A 9,019-nucleotide genomic window follows, 5' to 3' on the forward strand; every position below is an offset into this window, starting at 1 on the left:
TTTTCCATTTACATCACCATTTGAAGCTAGGAATTTGGACTTCCAACTAGTCAGGCTTTGGACTAGAAGTGTCATTAATTAGTGTGAATAAGCATAAACTATACGATGCATGAAACAACACATTCTTAGAGTCTAGTCAGCTCCACAGATGTTCTAAAACAAAAGAAAACTGGTGTGATTCAGGAATTTACACACTAGCAAATATTCTGATCCAGGAGACAGACAGATAGCACTGTGAGAAAACCTGCTAGGATATGGTATAAACCAAGTTATGTAACTCAACTCACAGTTTTTGTTTCTGTCCTATCCCCTTCTTCAAAATAACTGTGGCTTAGTTTTCCAACAGGGAAGAAGAAAATTGGAACATTTTGATTGCTACAAAAAACAACCCCCCCCCCCTTTTTTTTTCTTACAGTGATCAAGCAGTTGTCGGATCTGTGGATTTTGCCAACTGTGTTTAACAGAGGGGAACTCTAGTATGAATAAGAAATACATAGGGGAGCAGAAGCCCTTTTCTACTCAAACTGAGAAATATAAACGTGAACCCTTCCAAATTACAATTGAGGTGGAAAGCAGCTTCACGGTTTCACAAGCACAAAGGAAGTACAACTTCCTGTTCCCCTGCAGGGACTGGGAAACCCTAATCACCAGCAGCATAGACTCCTTCCACTCAGGCTAAGCCACAGCAGCAGGTATTTCGCTGAGAAATAATTGTTAACTCTGAATACACACAACCTGCTCCTGTGCTTTGAGCACATCTATAGAAACACATTGTTTGAAGTCTCAAAGGAAAATATTTGCTGCTTAATGCTTGTGCATCTTTTAAATACAAGACAATCTGCTGTGCAATAGTTATTTTAAATTTTGAAAATCACAAATATGACACAGTGCACACAATACTATATTTTGAACCGTATGCAGTCATTGAAAACTTAGGCTTCGAATATATAGTCACTGAAAGAATCTTGTCCTAGGCTGGACACTGTGGCCGGTAAAGCCTTGGAGGGGGAATCAAGGAGCTCTAACTTCCCCACCCCTAGGAATTGAAAGGAATACCAATGGGCTACCTGTACATCAATAATGCCCCTTAGGCTCCAGCCCAAACCTAAGCTACATGTATGCCCCCACACCATGTGTCCGAGGGAGAGATTGTCAGACCCCGGAGAGAATACCAGTCTGGAGGTCTCTCCCCGCATTCTTAAAATAAGGTAATTTATATTTCATACTTCTTTCCAATTCTATCAGATGGCGCTGTGACTCAGATTCGAACAGAGGTCATACTTCTTTAGAATTCTATCAGTCACCACCTCTATACGATAAACCTGTAATTATTTTTTTTTTAAGATTTGGTTCTTGTAGCTTGATTGTTACAAGATCCCTACTAAGTGCTTATTTGTCTCTGATCCAGGAAAATATAACGAGTTTCCTAAAGGTTTCATTACCATCTAATGAGTTAAGAGTCAAGGCAACTTATCATATACAAGTTAAAATATCCCTTTGTGTTTTTATAAAATCCATGAGTCTTCTTAAACAAAATCTTCCTCATGCTGAAGAAAAAAAATAGAAAATTTTACAAATTTTGTTCTAGATCTTTCTCTGTACAGTGTTTCTTTCCTTCAGAATAATTAATCCCAGTGCAGAACATACAGTTTCCATGTGTCATGCATTGGTGTAAAGAATAAGAATTTCATTTCTTTCCACATTAATGAAATTAATCATCACTGTCCTTGCTTTGTTAACCCATCCCCAAGTCAATTCTTTTTCTCCACAGAGATATTATAGTATCAAACCCAAAACTCATCTCTGTTCATTTCTGCCTCTCAAAATGCTACCCAACTTTTAGTATAATAATTATTAATCTTTAAAACTAACTCTGGAGCCAAAGGTGCTCTTTCTCACTTTACAATACAGCAACGATTTCCTTTATACTTACTTGCATGACATATTTAATTATCTCTATTATTTTGTTTACATTTTAGCATGAAATTATTCCTATATGTAAAGTTAGTAGTTCTTCATGTTTTCTCTAGTTTTACCAACTTGCAAGCATAAGATGTATTTTTTCCTACTAAAAGCAAAAGATACGTTCTCACTTGATAAACTGTAAATACATACAGAACTATAAGCTGAATAATCAAATGAAAGATTAAATAAGAAACATATACTTTATTATTAATAAGTACATACTCATTCTGGATCTTAATTAAAAGTTCTATGCTACTTTTGTGAATGAATTGAAAAAGTTGCTCTGTTTTAAGTATGATTTCATGCTGCCACCCTAATAAACATCCTAATATTGATGCTAATCTGTAACAACTAAAAATTATAACATGTAAAACTCTCCATCTTGCCACTTCTATGGTATATAATTTTGGGAAAATTTTTTTTTTTAGCTTTTTTAGCTTAAATGTCCTCAAATGGCAAAAGAATGCTAAAGAGAATATATATGTTAAGCACTAAAGCACTTAGAACACTCCTTGTGATACTTAGAATGTGATCAATTTTAGCTTCTTTAGTGAAAGCCTATTTATTATATGCCAATCATTGGTCTGGATACAAACATGAATGTTCTAAGAGTCCTGGAGGGGCAATATTACTAATTGAATTAATGGTTAAATGTCCATTATATTTTCCACTTACTTAACAAGTATTTCTTGAGCAGGTTCTTTGAGCCTGAAATTACCATGCTATAAACATAACAGATGAACCACTGGCCACCATGGAACTTACATTTTGGGGACGGGGAATAAGTAATTGTCCTGATGTTATGTAAGTAAATGCTGTGAACATTGTCATAGAGATAAAAAACTGGCTATTGGCATCCTTTACACTGGGAGATTAAGAAAAGTCACTGTAATGACAACAGGAGGAAGCTTACAATTGGACAATAGGAGGAAGCTTACAGTTGGAATTTTCCAAGGCCAGGGATCCTGGATGAATGAAAAGGCCACAGAAAAAGACTACAATCTGGCATGCTTAAGGATCAGAAAGCAGCCTGTGGCTATAGTTTCAAGTGTGAGAGCAGGTGACACCATATTGCCACAAGGCCATTGAAAAAGTCTGAATTTTATTTCAAGGCAATAGAGTAGCACTGAAGGGGTTTTAAAAAAGAAAGTAACATAATCTGATTTGTGTGGTAAAATTTCACACTGACTGCTGTGTGGAGAATGGATTGGAAGAGTGGAATGAGAAAGCAAAGAAAAGCATTAAGAAGCAGTTCCAGTTTTCAGATATCAGCGGGCTGTGGCTTGGTGGGACAGAGAGTGAATACATAAAGGAACACCGATTTCCTTAGAACTGTCACTCCAGAAGAAAACCCTATCCTTGGTAATTTAATTAGTGCATTATGGTAATTAATGAATTACAAAACGGTCCTCTTGCACAGAATTAGATGTTAGAAAGATGAGTAAGGCTTAAGATAGCAAGTGATGACTCATGATAACGTATCAGATTATGGCTGTATGACATGTCAAAAATACACAACACTTGAACCATATAACATAGGATACTTTTTTGTTTTCCATCACTGTTTATATTTTCTCACAGAGAAGAATATATTTACACTGTTTTTTTTTTTTTGGCTTTTTTAAAAAATTTTATTTAAGGAGAAAAGAAAAAAAAAGCAGAGAAAGGGTACAAGTTATACAGATTTGCAGAAAAAAAATGAACAGTAGGAAATCGCTAGTTAATGGATTACATATTGTCATCTTAGAAATAATTGTTCAAGTCACAAAATTAAAGCTTGTAAAGTGGACATTCCATCAATGATACTGCAAATAGTTCTGTTCAATGATCCAATAAAACTCTGTGATATCATTTTCTATCTTATACACTTAAATATACATGCAGTTATATAGTTTAGAGCACTTTCTTTTCATCTCTTTTGTACCATGACTATTACACATTTTGGGTTTCATTGCTCCCACGGTTCTTATTACTTTTTTGGAAGAGAGTAAAACCAAATGTGACATAACAGAACAGAATCGGTCAAGTCAAAAGGGTGGACATAATAGATAATGTGAAAACATAATGCAAGGTGATCAACAATGGTTACCATAATGCCTCCCGCTATCTCTAATAGAATTGCCTGTATCGTTAGTTATAATACAATTGAACAAAACAGTAAAGAATAAAACTGACAAAACCAAAACATTGGAGACATTGTAGGTCTTCAAAAGTAGATAAAAGTCAACGAGAATGGGCGTTTAAACAAACGAATGGCATATGTAACCATTTTGCAAGTTCTGCAGTCCAGGGATGAAAGGAAACACAGAACTTTGTGAAATGAACTGTTTGAATACTTGAAGAAATTGGGAAGCAATAGTGGAACTAAATAGGGACCACTTGTGGGACAAATGGTTTGGTTGGTATCATTAAGTTAAAAGTCACCAAATAGCATACATTAAATTAACACTGGCCGTATTGACTTGACTGCAATATTAACAATGCTTAATATAATACGTGAATATAAGACATTCACTTATCCATATATTACCTAGGAATTTCCTTATGTATTTACTGAGAACTATTAAGAACAAGCTCCTGCCTGTGCTATGAAAACTTTTATATTTTCTTGGAGGACTGGATCATAAAAACAGATTTTTTGAATGTTTAGAAAGCATGAAAATAAAGGCAAGTACATAGTTACCACACAACATGATAAATTAATTGATGCATCTTGCACATTTAGGAAAGGGTGAGTAGAGAAAATGCCCAATTCCACTCCTAAAGAGTAAGTAAAGGTATGGCTGGTGAAGAAACAACATGATGTCACCATGAACAAAATAATTATATCCGGAAATGAATAAAAGTAATTTTCAAGTAATTGCATAAAAATATGATGGGGAGGTGTGAGGTTTGATGTCACAGAGGAATCTGCATAAAGTTCAAAAACATTGACTGATTTCTTCTCATGAGATGGACAGTCTTAACAGTTAACATCAATTGAAACCTTTAAAATATACTGAGAAAAAAGGTAATAAAATAAACATTAAGCTATGACATTATACAATGCAATATTTATGCTATGCTCATAAAAACTGTGATGTAATAACTAAAATATATGATATTTAATCAAAATACAAGGAATATTTCATAAAAATGTTACAGTAAAAACACATTGCTATTAGTCCTCCTCAGAACATCCCTCTCCACTTCTAACACACTTCTCTCCTCATTCTTGTCACTTTCTGAAGTAGCTCTTGAAGTCTTCCTTCATGTTTCAAGGTTGAATGCTCACGGCTGCAATTATGTCCTGAATGAACTCTAAATGCTTACTTCCTCGGTCGTTTTGACTTTGGGGAAGAGCCTGGACCTATCAGAATGATGTTGCAATCCTGCCTTTCAAGTGGATGATACTTAGCAGCAGTGTTTACTATATTGTTGATCATATCTCATAAAAAGTTATGAGAAAAGATACTCAAAATTACTTCAATGACAAGAATGATCAGATAATTGTATTTGAAAGAAGATACTGCAAGGCTTTTACCATAATTTTTTTAAATGTAAACATTTGCTGTATTTTAAAATCAAATATTTTGATATTTCCTCCTCAAATATACAAACTCGTGTATTAATATATACATATATGCATATATATTCACATTCACATAAACTAATATTTATTGGGATTGTACATAGATGTTAAACTCTGCCCCAATAATTAAATTAGAAATATGACAAGTATATATAGAAATCAGTTTGAAGGGCATCCTTTAGCAAAATCTGGAAAATTGTGAAAGTTATGTTTATTAGAAACAGTAAACAAAACCCTTGGTTTGAGACACAGTTTGGTAAAATTTGTTCCTATTTTGTGGATTGTCTTTTCACTGTGTTGATGATTTATTTTGCTGTGCAAAAGCTTTTTAAAAATAGGATTAGATCCAAGGTGTTGATTCTTTCAAATATTTCCCATGCAGTTTGGGTTTTATTCAGGAACTCTGGGCTCATATCTATGTTTTAGAGATTTCTACCTACTTTAACTTCTAGTACATTTAGTGTTTCTGCTTTAATATTTATATCGTTGTTCCATTTTGATTTTAGTTTAGGCATGGATCTAGTTTTAGTCTTTGGCATGGAGAAAGCCAGTTTTCCTCTGAGTAACTAATTTAAAGATAACAATACTCAATGTATTAACCATTGTTAATCTCTTGTACTTTGTTATGAATAATAGTTTTACCTTTTTCATAAAATCTAAAAGAAAGGAAAAAACACAGTAGCAATATGCAGGAGACTGAGGCAAACACATCCACTTTCATATGAATTCACCATGGTAAGATATCCTTCTTTGGTACAGCAGAATGAAGACTGTTGTGGGTGTACGAAATGGTGAAAGTATAACATTACAAATTTGCAATTATCATTGTCAAGCTGCTCAAGATAAAAATAGCTATTAGATATTAAACTAGAAATATAGGAAGATGGATGCAAAAGAAAAGTGTAAGAAGCAGAATATTTTTTGCTATTTTAGATGCCATTTTATAGATTGTAACTTACAAAGGTATATAACAACCATGTAGTGAAAAAGCCGGACAATACCTGACCAAACAGATGAAGTTAAATCAGAAAAACAGATGAGGTACAACTTGACAAACAAACAAACTATGCAGTAACAAGCAAACCATGATATATCAAGGGTGAATGAGAGGTGGAACATTTTTAAGTTACTGAAGTACTGAATTTGACTCTACTCATATATAATTGTTACATCTGTTATATGTTGTTATATATAATTGTATATAAACTAAAGGATTATCAGGAACTATAAAAATTAAATGAAGACTGACATGGAACTGGAAAAAAGAAAAATTCTGTGAATCAACCACTGATTATTGAGTAAACCAACATTAAAATAAAAATATAGATTGAAAAACCATAAGTCTTATTGTTGGTGAGATTTACTAAAGAACTTATATTTTTAGTTAATACCAACGATAAATCCAACAAATTTTCAAAAAATTAGAGGGAAAATGTGTGTGTGTGTGTGTGTGTGTGTGTGTGTGTGTGTGTGTGCATGTTTGCATACAAACAGTTTAGTAAAAAATACTATTCACTCATTTTAAAAGAGTTATGAAAAATTTCTTCTGTTTTCTCATCTTTTCTGAAATTTCACATTATATTTAAAGAAAAAGATTTGATTAAAGGACAGAAGATAAATATAAAGACCTAAACAAAATCTAAACTTTGATTGCAAAAATCTTACTATAAACAAATCAATTGATAATTTCACAGTTCTTTTTAATCAGTATTAACTTGTATTTTTCTGGAAATGATAAAAATACCTAATAAACATATTAACTAGAAGTTGCAATTAAGAAAATTTCTGAAAACTTAATAACTATCTAAACATAATTATCAAAGAAATAAGTGAACTAATAAATATAGAGATCATCACCATGCTTGATCTATAGAGACACTGAGATCCACATTAATGAAGCAAGGGTTTTTATTAAACTTGAAGTACTCAATCAATGAGCAAAAGGATTTTTTCCAGAATATTTCTCAGTTCTTTTTTATAACCAAAATGGGCTACCTGCCTCAGAACTGATAAGATTTGATAGCCATTTAGATATAATTTTTATATTTAACTCAAATTAAATTTATGCTAGAAACTATGATATATCAAGGGTGAATGAGAGGTGGAACATTTTTAAGTTAACTAAAGTTTGAATTATATCAACTATGTTGTAAGTGAAACTTTTGAAATTTATAGTTGTCATGTGTATTATGTATTGAGTAAAATTTTTCAACACATAATGAACAGTAATAAATTATAACACTTATGTTTAGCTTTGTACTTATGAATCTTATGATCTGTCTCTCTGTCTCTCTGTCTCTCTCTCTCTTATATATATATATATATATATATATATATATATATATATATAATTTTCATAATTTCCATAAAATTTCCACTATAAAATTTCCATAAAATATCAAATTTGTAAAACACCTAACATTGTATAGATTTTAGATGATTTTTATGATTTCCTTAGAAATATTTTTCATATTTTAAAATTTTGTATGGTTGAACATCACTGTGAAGAACTGTGAGGATGATATGAATGTAGTTCCTTCTGTGTAATTTTTATCTGCCTCCATACAGCTAAATTTTTCTTTACTTTAAGGTTTATTTTATTGCCAGATCACTATTTTCTTTGGCTTCATTCTATTAAGTATGACTGTATCATGGTAAGACATATGTCTATGGAGTGCAGCCTGAGCACTTTAATATTTTAAAATTTTCTTTCCTACTTTATGTATTCTCTACTTTAGGTTATTCAGTTTTTCATATGTTTGATTTGTATTTACTGTTCTTTCTTATAATCTTTATTCACTGCATTTATTTTGTTGTTGTTTTCTGGATTACATGGAGTTTCCCCAAGTCTTTCAGCCTATTTTCATTTTTGTTCACAAAATTGTATAACTTGCTATGATTTAAAAGCATAATATAATATTTAAAGTCATTATTCCATTCTTTTGCTGTTTCAGATTGACATATGAGAAAAATCAGCTTGCTCTGTAATGAATCACTATTACCTGAAATTTAATAAATAATTCTATCTTATTAAAGTCTAACCATTCTCCATAGATCTCCTTCATATTTTAATGTATCTATACATTATATACTATTTCACATATATAATATTCTGGCTGTATTTTACTAATTTTAAGCTTATTTGGTGTTGTATGTTACCATTTTCTTATAATTTTTTCCATACCACAAATTCTGTTTTTTAATTTGAAAATGTACCATATATATGTTCTTAGTAGTAATTAACTTTTAGATTACATCCAAATACTTTTCAGAACAGTTGATTCAATTATATGAATACCAGGTTTGAGCACCGAGACCCTTATATTTAGGTGAGAATTTGACCAGATTAAAACGCGCCCAGAAAACTGGCGAGATTATTTGAGGTGTGTCCGTGAGTGAGCCAGGTAAACAAAGCTCTGTTCTCGATATGGAAGGCGGCATCTGATTGAGTAGGTCAGAGAAAGTAAAAATAGTAAAAGAAAG

The sequence above is a fragment of the Cavia porcellus genome, unplaced genomic scaffold (assembly GCF_034190915.1).
Source record: "Cavia porcellus strain 051 isolate PalLab524CR breed Dunkin Hartley unplaced genomic scaffold, mCavPor4.1 scaffold_4, whole genome shotgun sequence".
Taxonomy (NCBI): domain Eukaryota; kingdom Metazoa; phylum Chordata; class Mammalia; order Rodentia; family Caviidae; genus Cavia; species Cavia porcellus.